This window comes from Rhinopithecus roxellana, chromosome 13 (genome assembly GCF_007565055.1).
Source record: "Rhinopithecus roxellana isolate Shanxi Qingling chromosome 13, ASM756505v1, whole genome shotgun sequence".
NCBI classification, from domain to species: domain Eukaryota; kingdom Metazoa; phylum Chordata; class Mammalia; order Primates; family Cercopithecidae; genus Rhinopithecus; species Rhinopithecus roxellana.
This window is the reverse complement of record NC_044561.1, coordinates 133,454,256-133,469,759: the sequence shown is the minus strand read 5'-3', so window position 1 is coordinate 133,469,759 and position 15,504 is coordinate 133,454,256.

Genomic DNA, 15,504 nt, shown 5'->3' with positions numbered 1-15,504 from the left:
CGCTGAGGCAAGAGAATCACTTGAACCTGGGAGGCAGAGGTTGCAGTGAGCTGAGATCACGCCACTGCACTCCAGCCTGGGCAACAGCAAGACTCAAAAAAAAAAAAAAAAAAAAAAAGCCTGCTCAACTTCAAAAAAGCCAATGTGCAGGAAGGAGTGGGAGGATAGAGAGACCCAGCCTACTATCAGTTCAGGTCAAAACAACATGGACACTACAGTTACTCAGTTGAGCACTGGCTAACACCGTGGGACAGGATGGGAAAGAAGCAACCACAGCCTCAAGCTGCACTGACATCCTAGTTACTAGGAAGTGAGTCCCAGGCTGCAGGGACTCACCAGGTCCCCACTCAAGGCAGCAGACATGCTCATTTCTCAACACCACACCTGCTCATGGACAAACTGAAATGAGTTTGTCATTTTGTGCCTGCAAACAAGATGGTAACCTCCCAATGACACTCAACAAATTAACAAGTGGCCAAAGGAAGGGGATCAAGACAGGGAGCATCTAGAAACTGAAAATGTCTAGAGGACGTGAGGTTGGAGAAGCCTTAGGGAGAGCTATAGTGAACAGACCAGATGAGAGAAACAGCTTGTCATGTGCCAAAAGGCACAACTGGGCTCACAGAAGCTTCAGCAGAATAACTATTTCAGTTAAAGGCCACCCAGATGCAACAATTTGAGACTCATGGCTGGGTCTTCAGTGATCCAGTGACAGTGATGTCAGGATATTCAGGCGCTTGCTGGCCTGGAAGGGGCTTGGACCCCCTTATGGGCCTTGAGGAGACTCCTCTGTACTTCGAGGGCACAAAGCTAGTGAATATGGCTCATCTTTTGTGGCCAGAATTGTCTTCAGTTCAGTTTTCAGTTCATGGAAGCCCAAAGCAGGTATGTGGGATAAGACAGAGGATTAGGAGGAGGGAATGACAACATATATATTAAAAAGTCACTGCCTGAATCCAATGGGTATAGGTGGGAGATGCCTACCTGGTATGGATTGAAAGGCATCAAAGAGGCCCAGAGTCCTATATTAATAGAATATACCCCAAGGCCAAAAATTCCTCCTTAGATGACAGAGGTATTACCCCCAAGTGAAGTACATTTGCTGTCTGGAGAGAGTACCATGATGACTTATTGGGTCAACATGTGGACATCCAGCAGAGAAGCCTGGGGAGGGCTGAGACATAGGGTAGAAAAGGCATCCTGCAGCCCAGGGTTAAGCAAACTCTGCCAACTCTACAAAATGCACCCAAAGAGTGCCAGAGGGTGAAGCAGGGGAGGGTCCTCACCAGCTTCCTCCATCTTACCCCATACTTCCTGTGGCCACTCCTTACTTCCCTAATCCTATTAGTAGGAGCTCTTCTCCTTATCTTCCCAAATCCAATCTATTGCATTCTGTTAATTCTTTCTGAACATCTTTGGAATCTGTTCCATCCACTCTACCCCTCAGTAATCCCTCAAAGTCATGGTCTTGGCGGAGGCACTATCATCTCTACCAATCTGGATACACTCCAAACAGACCTCTTTGTTGATCTCTTTTACCACAATCTATTCAGCCCAAGCAGTGAGATTAATATCCCCAAAGCATAGCATCAGCCATGTCCCTCCCTTGCTCCAAAATATTTAGTGGCCTCTAAATGTGCAGCAGATCAAGTCTGCCTTCTTTCTGTGGCCAAAGACACAGCTTTGCCCTCCAGAGACAGCTCTGACCACCCACTTTCCTTCCCACTATCCTGCCCCTCACTGTGCCAAACTGAACTGTCTACCATCCTCTTACCCCATTCCCTGCCTTTGTCTTTCAGGCAGGCCACTTCGCCTCAGATGCTGTCACTCTGAATCTCCCCTACTTTAGACACTTCCCATCCTTCAGGGACCACCTGAAGAGCCATCTCTTCCATGAAGATGGAGGGGGACTTTACTGAAATCCTCTTTTCCCAGGTCTCCTGAGTGCCTTTAGATGCATGCCCGTCCCACGCACCAGAAGTTTGTTACCTGCTGCTAAGTTATGACTTAATGCCTGAGTAATGTGCTGGTTTTCACCAGTGTATGTTATATTTTCCTACCAAGACTCTAAATTCTAATCCTAGAGAGTGGAGTGGGGATGGTATCTCCTCCATCCTAGGGCGAAGCATAGCACACACTTGGTAAGGCACACTGACTGTGTCGAGAGACCTGGGTTTGAGTTCTCTGCTGCCGTTAACTGGTCATGTGACTTTGGGTTTCCTTCCCTGCAAAATGATGAAGCAGATGGATGGATACATATCGCTTCCAGCTCTGCTATTCTCTGCATCTATTTGACTGTGGGCTGACCCACCCAGCTCTAAGCCTGGCTAGGGAAGCAGCAAGGGAGGCTATGGACAAGCCCAGGGAGAGAGAGAGGGAGAGGGAGATGCGGAGCTAATAGCTCTGGAGGAAGGAAGGACATGCTGGGCTAATGGGATAATTGGATAATCCTCAGAGCTAGGGGCTGCCAGGCTGGGGCCAGCTGTTAGAAGCAGACACAAATAGCACAAGCAAAACAAGGGCGCTGATGCAGGAAGCAGCTTGCTGAGAGATATGGAGGAAGGTGGGTAGTGGCCAGAGGGTGGGGGAGGGGACAAAGAGAAACTGGAGCCCCTTTCTGTGGATATTTCGAGGACAGGATCTTAAGGCCTTGTATTCTGGCCCCATTTAGAAAGACTGCATTTAAGGATCCTGGCCTTCTATATACCAAAGAACATTCTTAGAGACCAATGGTTTATCTTGGCCTCCACAGTGTCCTGGCCACCAAGGACCTTTAAGGACCATAAAGCCCTCATCCTTGGCCATTGAGGGTTATTTGCAAATGGGGCATCCATTTGACATGCCTGTGAAAATATTGCTGGACTCTTACAAAAGATTAATTTTGGATACATGACTCAGTGGGTCCCTTCATTTCGGGCAGAGAAGTGGACCTGTCAGTGGGGTTGGGCACAGAACAAAAGAAATTTTGAAGGGATCTAGGACCCAACTCTGCTGGGTCACATAAGTCATAACCTCAGTGACTGGACCTCAGTTAGCCCATCTATAAAATGGGAACAATAAGCATTACCTTCCCTGCAGGGCTATTGTGGAGATAAAATGAGATCATGAATGGGAAAGTAATTTCAAATGCAAGTGCTTTGCCAAGCACTTTAGTCCCAACTCTGTTTCTAATTTTGTATGATTTTAGAAAGGCTATTTCCTTTCTCTGAGTTCCAGTTTCTTCCAATATAAGATGATGAGATCAGACTAGATGCTCTTTAAATTCCCTTCTAATTCTAATGACTATAATTCTTATAAAAAATAGTATATTTACATTTGTGTGCCCTATAAGGACAGTATGAGAAAAGAAAATTAGAGGCCAATTTTATTAATGAACATAGATATAAAATACTCAAGATTTTAGCAAGCCATATATAGCAATGTACAAAAAAATATATAAATCATTATCCAATAGGGTTTATCCCAGGAATGCAAGGATGGTTTCACATTAGATAATCATTCAATATCATTCATATTAATAAGTTAAAGAACACTACAGGAGAATCTCAACAGATGCAGAAAATGCATTTGATTTTAAAAAGTCAACACGCAATCATAGAAAAAACTGTTAGCAAACTAGAAATATAAAAACATTTTCTTAACTCAATAAAGTATATTTTTCAACATCTCACTGAACACACCATAGTCAATGGTGAAATATTAGAAGCCTTCTCTTTTGGTCGGGTGCAGTGGCTCACGCCTGTAATCCCAGCACATGGGGAGGCTGAGGTGGGCAGATCACAAGGACAGGAGTTCAAGACCAGCCTGGCCAACATGGTGAAATCCTGTCTTCACTAAAAAATACAAAAATTAGTTGGTTGTGGTGGTGCATGCCTGTAATTCCAGCTACTTGGGAGGCTGAGGCAAGAGAATTGCTTGAAGCTGGAAGGCGGAGATTGCAGTGAACGGAGATCACACCACTGCACTGTAGCCTGGACTACAGAGGGAGACTCCATCTCAAAAAAATAAATAAATAAAATACGAAGTCTTCTCTTCTAGTCAAGACCAACCCATTATTCTATCCAATATAGTACTAAAGTTCCTAGAGATCAAAATAATACATGAAAAAGAAAAGAAACAAAGTTACATGATCTGCAGCTGAATTAACTATCTATATAGAAAAATTCAAAATATTTCTTTGGAGTATTATTGGAACTAATGAGAGTTTATCAAGGCTGTTGAACATAAAATCTACATTAAAAAACAACAGCATTCCTATAGGGCAGCAAAAACTATTATAAGTAATTTAAAATATGTCAATTATAATCGTAGCAAAAACTAGAAGGTACCTAGAATAAATCCAACAATGCACAAAAAGAAGACTCAGATGAGGAGATGTGCCATGTTCATGGATGGGGAGAGACAATACTATAAAACTGGCGATTATCCCCAATCCATCTGGAAATCAAGTATAATCCTTTAAAATTTCCAATAGATTTTTTTCATAAATTATACATTTTGGATCCTAAAAATCATTGAAAAGAAAAAAGGCCAAGAAGAGCCACAATAATCTTCTTCCTTTTAAAGAAGGTGAAGAGTTGTCCTAACAGATATAATAATGTGGTACAGGAACAGGCAAACAGATAAAGTAAATGAGATACAAAGGTTAGAAACAAACTTGTCTTTGTATGGGAATGTGATATGTGGTAGAGGTCACATTACAAACCACAGAAAAAGCATGGACGGTTCATTAAGTGGTTCTGAAACATGGAAAGGTAAAATTGAAGACAAAGGTGAAAGAAACAAAGATCTTTAACACTTTAAAAAGCAAATATATGAAAATGTCTTTATGACCTCTGGACAAAGACAGATTTCTTAAACACAAAAGCAAAGCCATAAAAGAATATGCTGCTAAATTAACTAATGAAGCTTTAAAAAACATTTTTTTCATGAAAAAACAATGTAAAGTACAAAGACAAGCCACAGACTAGAAGAAGGTATCTGCAATGCATATAATCATTAAAGGATTAGTGTCTGTAATATATAACTCCTATGAAAATAAACAAAGGTATTATCAGACACTTTAGAAGAAAAAACCTAAATGGTCAACAAACACATGAAAATAAATTCGATCTCACTAGTAATTAGGAAAATGAAAATTAAAATATATTTTACCACCATTCACAGTCAGCCAACTAGCAACAATTTAAAAACCTTGGTGGGGAACAGAAATACATAATACCTGGTAGAGTTGAAGATGTGAATAGCATATAATCTAGCATTTTCCATTTCTTTTTTTTTTTTTTTTTTTTTTTTTTTTTTTTGAGACGGAGTCTTGCTCTGCCACCCAGGCTGGAGTGCAGTGGCCGGATCTCAGCTCACTGCAATCTCCGCCTCCTGGGTTCACGCCATTCTCCTGTCTCAGCCTCCCAAGTAGCTGGGACTACAGGCGCCCGCCTCGTCGCCTGGCTAGTTTTTTGTATTTTTTAGTAGAGACAGGGTTTCACCGTATTAGCAGGATGGTCTCGATCTCCTGACCTCATGATCCGCCTGTCTCGGCCTCCCAAAGTGCTGGGATTACAGGCTTGAGCCACCGCGCCCGGCAGCATTTTCCATTTCTAAGCCTCAATCTTCAATCAAGTCACACACATATTTTTAAAAACCATGCACACGGATGTTCATTGTGTCACTGTAATACTAGAAATGTCAAAGCAACAATTTTAGTATTTCTTAGTATTAGTATCTTTTAGAGTTAGAATGGATATATGAACTGTGGTTTACTACTTCAGTGAACTATCATACAGCAGACAAAATAAATGAACTCAATATATCAACACCTGTTCTATATTCCAAGTTAAATTTCTCTAGCTATTTCCAGACCAGACCTTGAATTTCCACCTTTGTGTCTGTGCTCATCGCTATTGTCTTTCCTCTCACTTTTGGCCCAACAAATTTTAATGATATAATTTAAATGCCCCTTCCTCTTAAAACATCCCAGGATCCTTTAATTCTGATATTAGAGATTAGAAAACAAGACCAAAAAAAGTTGAGTCATGCTAAGTTCACATGGCAGATGAGTGGCAGAACTGGAACCAGAACCCTGGTCTTTATATCCGTATTTATACCCCTGCAAGGCCACAGATCATCTCAGATGATAAAATACAGAACAAATCCCAGCTCCCAGCCTAGGCCACTTTGTCCCACAAACATCCCTAGAACAGCTGTGGTCCCAGCTTCTACAACTCCTACTAGCCTGTTAAGATCTGGCTTCACTACTATATCTATGTGACTTTGAGAAAGTCAAACTCTCTTGTGCCTCAGTTTCCTTATCTGTTAGCTGCCAATAATTCCTGCCTGGCTACTGCATAAGCTCATTAATAGAATCAAACAAAATAAAGGATAATAAACTGGAATTGTATTAAATACATAGAAATTCTTACCTTTTTATTATTTTCAGGATATAGAAATGCCTGCCCTCTTGCTAAAAGAATCATGGGATGTCTGATTTGTAAATAAATTTAATTTTGAGAGTTTGTCATTGCTTGGTGATGGAGGGGAGATGTTGTCCTTATACAAGAAGCAGGACTCTGCAAACTCTGCCCCCTTTTCCTGCCTTCTTCTGCTTGGAGGTTTTGTGCCACTGAGTTCCTTGGCACAGGAGGACCAGCAGGCAGCCTGGGGTCCCTGAAAGCAGGAGCAGCCAGCACTGACAAAATACTGAAGTTGGTCAAGATTGTCTTTAAAATCTCTTCCCTGTGCTCTTTCCCCCGGTTTAGCCTTTGCTACATCTTTCCTGGGTTGCTGAGGAAGGGGTTTGTACAACCTCCTCCCTCTTCACCAACCACTATTCAGTTTCCCACTATTCGAGACCTACAAGGGGCCAGGGTGCGATGGCTCACGCCTGTAATCCCAGCACTTTGGGAGGCTGAGCTGAGTGGATCACTTGAGGCCAGAAATTTGAGACCAGCCTGGCCAACATAGAGAAATCCCATCTCTACTAAAAATACAAAAATTAGCAGGTATGTGGCACACATCTGTAATCCTGGCTACTCAGGAGGCCGAAGCAGAAGAATTGCTTGAACCCGGGAGGCAAAGGTTGCAGTGAACTGAGATCACACCACTGCACTCCAGCCTGGGTGATGAGTGAGACTCCATCTCCAAAAAACAAAAGTCCTACAAGGACCAAGGACCATGAGGTTGGGAAATGTGCCTGGCCCCATCCTGTCAGAGTCAGTATTCAACAAATGCTGAACTGAGCCAAAAGGACTGCCTGTGTGTCTTCCCCGTCAACCAGCAGTTTCGTCCCAAGCAGGTCCTCCTGTTCATAAGGAAAACGCCTGATGGTTCCATTCCCACAGACTACTGGGGACCACTGCATTTGCCCTCCCCTCCTAGGCTCTATGCATTTTCAAACAGGCCCCTGGAGAGGAATGGAAAACCTGGGGGCGGTGACATAGGGCAGTGGAGGGAGGAACAATGGTTGAGAGTGTAGGGGCTTGAGGACTCTACTCCCTTCCCTTTCTTGCCCTGACTCCTCTGCTGCAGCCCAGAGGTGTCACACCACCATGTTCCCTGACATCAGCAGGCAGGTGGCCTGGGGTCTCTACAGTCAGAGCTATGGCTGAGAAAGGCTTTGAAGTTACACAGGTTATGTTACCTCTCTTTTCTCATTTTTAAAATAGAGAAATATTTTCCATTCTCCTGCTTTACAAAGCTGTTAAGAAGATTAAATGTAAAAATGAGTAAAAAGAGAAATGGGACAGTCAAGTCTGCCAGGCCCTCCTGCCTGTGACCCTTGGGTCGCTGCCAGCTTGGACCTCAGTCCAGCTTCCTAGGGCTCCCTCCGATGGTCCTCCTCTCACCCGGACCAAGGACATTAGGACTAAACATGAATGTTTAGAGCCCTGCCCTCCTGAGTGACTCTTTATCTATACAGGATTGTTTTCGGCCAAATAGACCAAAAGGAAGGAAGGCTGGCAAGACATTAGTTCTTTTCTTAGCTCTCAAATAGCTGACATTTCAGGAAACTGAAATTCTGAATGGGACCAGAGGTGATTTCAATTCATTGTGCCTGTCTGCAGAGTCAGTCTACATGAGGACTCCATAATATAGGATGTACTTCTCGAAGTTCAGGGAAGCCCTTGTCAAAAAATCTCTTCCAAACTTATCTACTCATGCTTGGAAATCCATCATTAGAGCTTTATTTATTTGGCACAAGCCAAATGTGGGTTTTTGTCTTTTTTTATAAAAGACATATCAGTCATATCAGTCATCTCAGTGTGAATGGAGTATACTGGTCCTTTCCTGGGAGCAGGCTCATATGAAGAGAAGACTAGAACACTGAAGACTTGTAGCCTCTGAAACTAGATGAGGGAAGATGGATAGTGTGTAGGAGAGAAAGGATGTAGAGGGAGGTGGAACTGGTGAAGGCTTTCCACCTGAACAGTCAGGTATGATCTCCAAAGTACCCAACAAAGCTACATGTAGGCCGGATACAGTGGCTCATACCTATAATCCTAGCCCTTTAGGAGGCTGAGGCAGGAGGATCCTTTGAGACCAGGAGTTCAAGCCCAGTTTCAGCAACATAGCAAGACACGGTCTCTACAAAGAATTTTTTAAAAACTAGAGTGGCCATGACTGTGGTCCTAGCTACTTGGGAGGCTGAGGCAGAAAGATTGCTTGAACCCAAGAGTTCAAGGTTACAGTTAGCCATAATCATGCCACTGCACTCCAGCCTGGGTGGCAGAGTGAGACCCTCTCTAAAAACAAACAAAACAAAAAAACTACATGTAACAAAGCCAGACAGAAAAAGAGATTATTCTGCATGATTCCATTTATATCTAACAAATGAAAACTAATCTATAGTGACAGAAGGTAATCAGTGGTTGCTTGGGCCAGGTTGGGAGGAGGCAGGACAGTGGAACTACAAAGGAGCATGAGGGAACTTTAGGGGTGAAAGCTATCTTGATGATGATGATGGTTGCAGGACTGTATATATATGTCAAAAGTTATCAAGTCATACACTGTAAATATGTGCAGTTTATTGTACGTCAGTTATACCTCAATAACACTCTTTTTTTCTTTTTTTTTTTTTAAGACAGAGTCTCCCTCTGTTGCCCAGGCTGAAGTACAATGACGGGAACTCAGCTCACTGCAACTTCTGCCTCCTGGGTTCAGGTGATTCTCCTGCCTCAGCCTCCCAAGTAGCTGGGACTATAGGCACATGCCACCATGCCTGGCATCTTTAGTAGAGATGGGGTTTCACCATGTTGGCCAGGTGGTCTCAAACTCCTGATCTCAAATGATCCACCTGCCTCCGTCCCCCGAAGTGCTATGGGAGCCACTATGCCTGGCCTATAACACTTTCTTTTTTTTTTTTTTTTTGAAGAGTCTTGCTTTGTCACCCAGGCTGGTGTGCAGTGGTGCAATCTTGGCTCACTGCAAGCTCTGCCTCCTGGGTTCATGCCATTCTCCTGCCTCGGCCTCCTGAGTAGCTGGGACTATAGGCACCCACCACCACACCTGGCTAATTTTGTTTGTTTGTTTTGAGATGGAGTCTTGCTCTGTCACCCAGGCTGGAGTGCAGTGGCATGATCTCCGCTCACTGCAAGCTCTGTCTCCCGGGTTCACGCCATTCTCCTGCCTCAGCCGCCCAAGTAGCTGGGACTACAGGCGCCCGCCACCTCGCCCAGTTAACTTTCTTTGTATTTTTTTTAGTAGACACGGGGTTTCACCATGTTAGCCAGGATGGTCTCGATCTCCTGATCTTGTGATCCACCCGCCTCAGCCTCCCAAAGTGCTGGCATTACAGGCGTAAGCCACCGTGACCAGCTGCTAATTTTGTTTTTGTATTTTTAGTAGAGATGGGGTTTCACTGTGTTAGCCAGGATGATCTCAATCTCCTGACCTCATGATCTGCCTGCCTCAGCCTCCCAAAGTGCTGGGATTATAGGCATGAGCTACCGCACCTAGCCAACAGTTTTTTGTAAAAGAAGAAAAAAAAAAAAAGACAGGGTCTTGCTATGTTGCCCAGGCTGAAGTACAGTGGCCATTCACAGTGCACTACAGCCTTGAACTCCTAGGCTCCAGCAATCCTCCTGCCTCACTTTTCCAAGAAGCTGGGACTACAGGATCATGTAACCACGTCTGGCAATAACAATTTTTTTAAAAGAGTGAAAACACAAAACTACAGTATTATGTGCCTGCCAGATAATGTCTCACATGCCTCTGCTAAGTTCTGGCAGAAACAAGTGTTTTCCAGCATGATACTTCACCTTTCTGGGAATTGGGTTTTCTCTCTGTGAGTTGATAGGGCTGAACTTGATGATCCCAAAGTCTGATCCATATATAATAGTCTAAGTGGTGAGGATCAAATATGTTAACTGATAGAAATTCATTATGAAAGCTTAAAGGGTTTAATACAAATATAAGATATGAATCATTAAATAACTAGTGTATATAGAGATACTAAATAAAAATAGTGGATGAGGCCAGGCACAGTGGCTCATGCCTGTAATCTCAGCACTTTGGGAGGCCGAGGTGGGCAGATGACTTGAGGTCAGGAGTTTGAGACCAGCCTGACCAACATGGTGAAACCTCGTCTCAACTATAAATACGAAAATTAGCTGGGTGGGAATGGACGCCTGTAATTCCAGCTACTCCTGCTGAGGCAGGAGATTCGTTTGAATCTGGGAGGCAGAGGTTGCAGCAAGCTGAGATTGTGCCACTGCACTCCAGCCTGGGTGACAGAGTGAGACTCTGTCTCAAAAAAAAAAAAAAAGTAAATTAATCATATGCATCTAATTTTGCTATATCTAAAACTCCATCAAAACAATGTTTTTTGGCTGGGCATGGTGGCTCATGCCTGTAATCCCAGCACTTTGGGAGGCCGAGGCAAGTGGGTCACTTGAGGTCAGGAGTTTGAGACCACCTGGCCAACACGGTGAAACCTCTCTCTACTAAAATTACATAAAATAGCTGGACGTGGTGGCACATGCCTGTAATCCCAGTTACTTGGGAGGCTGAGGCAGGAGAATCACTTGAATCCAGGAGGTGGAGACTGCAGTGAGCCAAGATTGCACCACTGCACTCCAGCCTGGGCAACAGAGCAAGACTCCTCCGTCTTTAAAAAAAAAAAAGAAAAGTTTTTTCAAGGGTAAAGCCTACAATAGGAGCTCCTGGAAAGAAAAAATACGACATTAGAAACAAAATGCTTAATAGAAGGATTAGAAAACATTGAGCAAATTTTCCAGGAAGTAAAATAAAAAGACAAAATAGAAACTAGGAAGGAACAGATGAGAAATTTATCCCAAAATGTGAATAAGAAGTTTCAGAAATACAACAAAGGAAATGAAATAATTCAAGAAAACACTCCAGAATCGAAAGGACATGACTTTTCATATTGAAAGGGTCATGAATGGCCAGGACAATAGGTGTGTCATTGTAAAATTTCTCAATGCTAGGGACAAAGAAATTCTGCAAGGTCACACACAAAGAGTGAGGAATCAGAATGACTTTGGCCTTCTCAGCAGCAGCACTGGAAGCTAGAAGACGAGAGAGCTGAGGAATCTAAGTTCTGAGGCAAAACGATTTCTTACCTAGAATTCTACACTCAATTAACCAAGTGTTAGACATTTTCAGACACACAAGATTTTGAAAAAATTATCTCTTGTGTACTCCCAGGAAACTCCTGGAGGACATGTTATCAAAACGAGGGAAGAAAGCATAAAATGAGAAGACATGGGATCCAGAAAACAGGCAATCTAACACAAGAAAGAGGCAAGGGAATCCCTTGGACAGTGGTAAACAGAGCTTCCAGAATAGCAGTGTGTAGCAGGCCCTCAGAGCAGGAGAGAAGGCTCCAAGAGACTTTCGTGAGAAGAATGTGCTGAGAGAAGATCAAGGTAACTGGCACAGTTTAAGTGGGAACAGTGACTAGTGCTAATGCCTTAGAAACTTAAGTGCATGAAAAAAGATAAGCAAAACAAAGTGGTGTGTTAGATAGGAAAGGCAATCGTGGCTGACTACATGGCTTAGCTGCAAGTGGCATTTACACTGTCATAACAAACACTATTATCTACAAAAAATTACACTATATTGGGAGCAAGGGGGCACAGAAAGGGGTGCATATGTATAGAGGGGGCAAGTGAAGAAGAAGGAGCTAAATCCTCATCTTCCATAGTGGGAAGTCAACAGATAAGGCCTAAAGGAAAAAACAGGAAGTAGTATTACAAACATGTTATTTGGAGATAAGTAAATTCCAAAGGAATTAAACAAGTTGAAATTGGTCCCTCTAGGGAAAAGGAAATGGGTTTGGGGTGGGTACAGGGAGGTTGAGGATTGCTCTTTGTCTTAGCAAATCTTACAGAACTAGTTCCCTTTTTAATCAATGTTTCTGTGTGACTTTGATAAAATATATAATTAAAAAATGACTGTGGTGAAGGGTGATGAACGCTTATTGAATGCAGACAGTGCAGACAGGTCCTTCCCATTTAGGTGCCACCCTGCTGGTGTCCAAGCTTTCTGCGCTGTTACAGATCACGCCCAAGGTATGAAGGAAGGTGCCTCCGTTCGGGAAAGAGCATGGGGGTTGGTCCCACACTGTGCTGACTGCTGCCTCAGTAAGTCACTTAGCCTAAGTTTCAGCTGGCTCACTTTACGGAACCAGATTCAAGGAGTGGTGAAGGTTTCATGGGCAAGTGCCTGTAGAATACCTGGATGGGCAGCCACCTACTTCAGGTCCTGATGTGGAGAAAAGAAAGCAGTCGGAAAGTAGTGAGCAGAACAGAAAAATATGCAGTCTGATGGTGGAAACAGACTCCAGCCCCTGCAGGCATGAAAAAGAGGAGCCCCTGCAGAGCAGAGCTACTTGTGAGCTGCCTTGTGCCCTGCATGTCACACTCTGATCGTACTCCTGTGTGCTGGAGAGTTTCTGGTTCAGAATGTTGAAATGGTGGTTTCTGAGTGAGCTCTGTTGTCAGATACTCCAGCAGCAGCACAGTGTGAAGCATATCTCGGGATAAACGCCTATCAGAGGCCACAGTCTAGTTAGCCAGCTGAGATAAACCATGTTCTAGGAGAACTCACAATACAAGGTGTGGCGAGGAAGAAAAACGCCCCAAACTGAGAATGAAAACATCCAGCTTCCTGGATGCCTTCTCTGCCACTTCTTGCTTTGTGACTTTGAATAAGTCACTTGCCATCATGGCTCACTTTTCTCTTCTGTAAAAGGACTGGACTAGATGCTTTCGAGGGTCCTTTCCCGACATGTAAGAAAGTGAACTCACAGCTGGGAACGGCGACTCACGCCTGCAATCCCAGCACTTTGGGAAGCCAAGGCAGGCGGATCACCTGAGGTCAGGAGTTTGAGACCAGTCTGGCCAACATGGTGAAACCCTGTTTCTACTAAAAAAAATACAAAATTAGCTGGTTGTAGTGGTGCATGCCTGTAATCCCAGCTACTTGGGAGGCTGAGGCAGCACAATGGCCTGAACCTGGGAGGCGGAGGTTGCACTGAGCCGAGATCGTGCCACTGCACACCAGCCTGGGCAACAGAGCAAGACTGTGTCTCGAAAAAAGAAAAGAAAAGAAAAGAAAACTCCCTGAGGGCAGAGACCTTGTCTCACTTGTTCATTGCTCTGTCCTCAGTACCTAGCAGAGTGCTTGATACAACCAGGTGCTTGATGAATACTTATTGAATGAATGAAATGGAAGATAAAAACAATCAGTTTTTTAGAGTCTTAAAACTGAAAAATGACCCCAGTCAATGCTTTAATTTCACAGGTGAAAAAACAAAAGCCCAGTGAGGAGGGAAAAAATGTGCTCGTGATCACCATAGCTAAGCAGGAATGGAGATGAGACTCAAGTCCTAGCACTATGGGAACTCAATTGAGGGCAGGTTAGGGTAGACTAGACGGGTGAGGGAAGGCCACATCTTTGACTATTCAGAGGTGAACTTCAGGGTAACAGTTTTCTGAACTAACTAGTAAAGTTTGGCTGTGGGCAAGACGTTGTGAAAAGTATACGCAGTTATCTGGGTTCAAGTTCCACCTCTGCTACTTACTTGTGTGATCCTGGCCTAGCTACCTAATCTCTGACTCTGTTTCTTTTTTTCAGAAAAAAAGATAATAATAATATATAGTTTACATAATTTCTGTCAGAATATAAGTAAGTTGGATATGGTATGTGAAAAAAATATTTTTCAAGATGTCAAATCTCACAGATTGTTAATCTGTTTGGCCAAGCTCCCTCCTAATAATATCTCATTCACTAACATATCAATATAGTTTATTAATAATGGTTTATTCAATCAGTTAGTTGTCACTCTGAAAATCAAATGGAAGAACTTTGAAGTGTGGGTAAGTTTTGATGGAGTAGAGCAGGAGGAAGAAAAAGTGGGGAGTTGGAATCTAGGTGGGGAGGGCCAGGTTTGGTGGCTCCTGCCTGTAATCCCAGCACTTTGGGAGGATCACTCAAGCCCAGGAGTTTGAACCAGCCTGGGAAACATGACAAGACCTCGTTGGTACTAAAAGTTAAAAAAAAAAAAAATGTTAGCTAGGTGTGTGGTGCACGTTACTTGGGATGCCGAGGTGGAAGAATTGCTTGAGCCCTGGAGGTCAAGGCTGCAGTGAACCAGGATTATGCTACTGCACTCCAGCCTGGGTAGCAGATAGAGATCCTACCTCAAAAACAGAAAAAACAAAAAGAATCTGGGGCGGGGGGGCATCGCAGGGGCCACTCCTGAGGAGCCAAGGGCAAAGCACAGACAGCCCAGGGGTTAGAAACCAGATTCTATACTCTGTGACTGGGAGAACCTGTTAACCCTCTTGGTCTGTTTCTTCATCTGAAGTGGAAGGATAATAACACTACCTCTGATAACTTGGAGGCTGCTGTAATATCACACGAGACCATGGATTGAAGAATTTTTAGGGATCATCAACTGCCATCTCCACAGATGGGAGATTATCCTTCCTTTATAAGAGTATGGATGAGAGGATAAGAGGCATACTTGAAATAAACCTTGCCTGTTGTTACAGACCAAATTGCCTCCCCTAAATTTATATTTTGAAGTCCTAATCCCCAGTGTGACTGTATTTGGAGATAAGCCCTTTAAAGAAGTAATTAAGGTTATATAGGTCATAAGAGTGGGACTCTAATCCAATAGGACTGGTGTCCTTCTAAGAGGAAGAGACACCAGGGATGTGCAGAGAGAAAAGGCCATGGAAGAACACAGCATTACGACAGCCATTGGCATGCCCAGGAGAGGCACCCCACAAGAAACCAACCCTGCCCACATCTTGATCTTGGACTTCCAGTCTTCATAACCGTGAAAAATAAATTTCCTGTTTAAGCCACCCAGTCTGTGGTATTTTGTTATGGCAGCCCTAGCAGAACTAATACACCCACCTACAGTTTTGCTTCCTTTACTCCTTGCCCCAGAACGAGTTCTCTCTTCATACTTAAAGGCATTGCACAAAAATAGCTTCTGGTCAGCCAGTAAGGCAGGACGCAGTGTGACTAATGGGC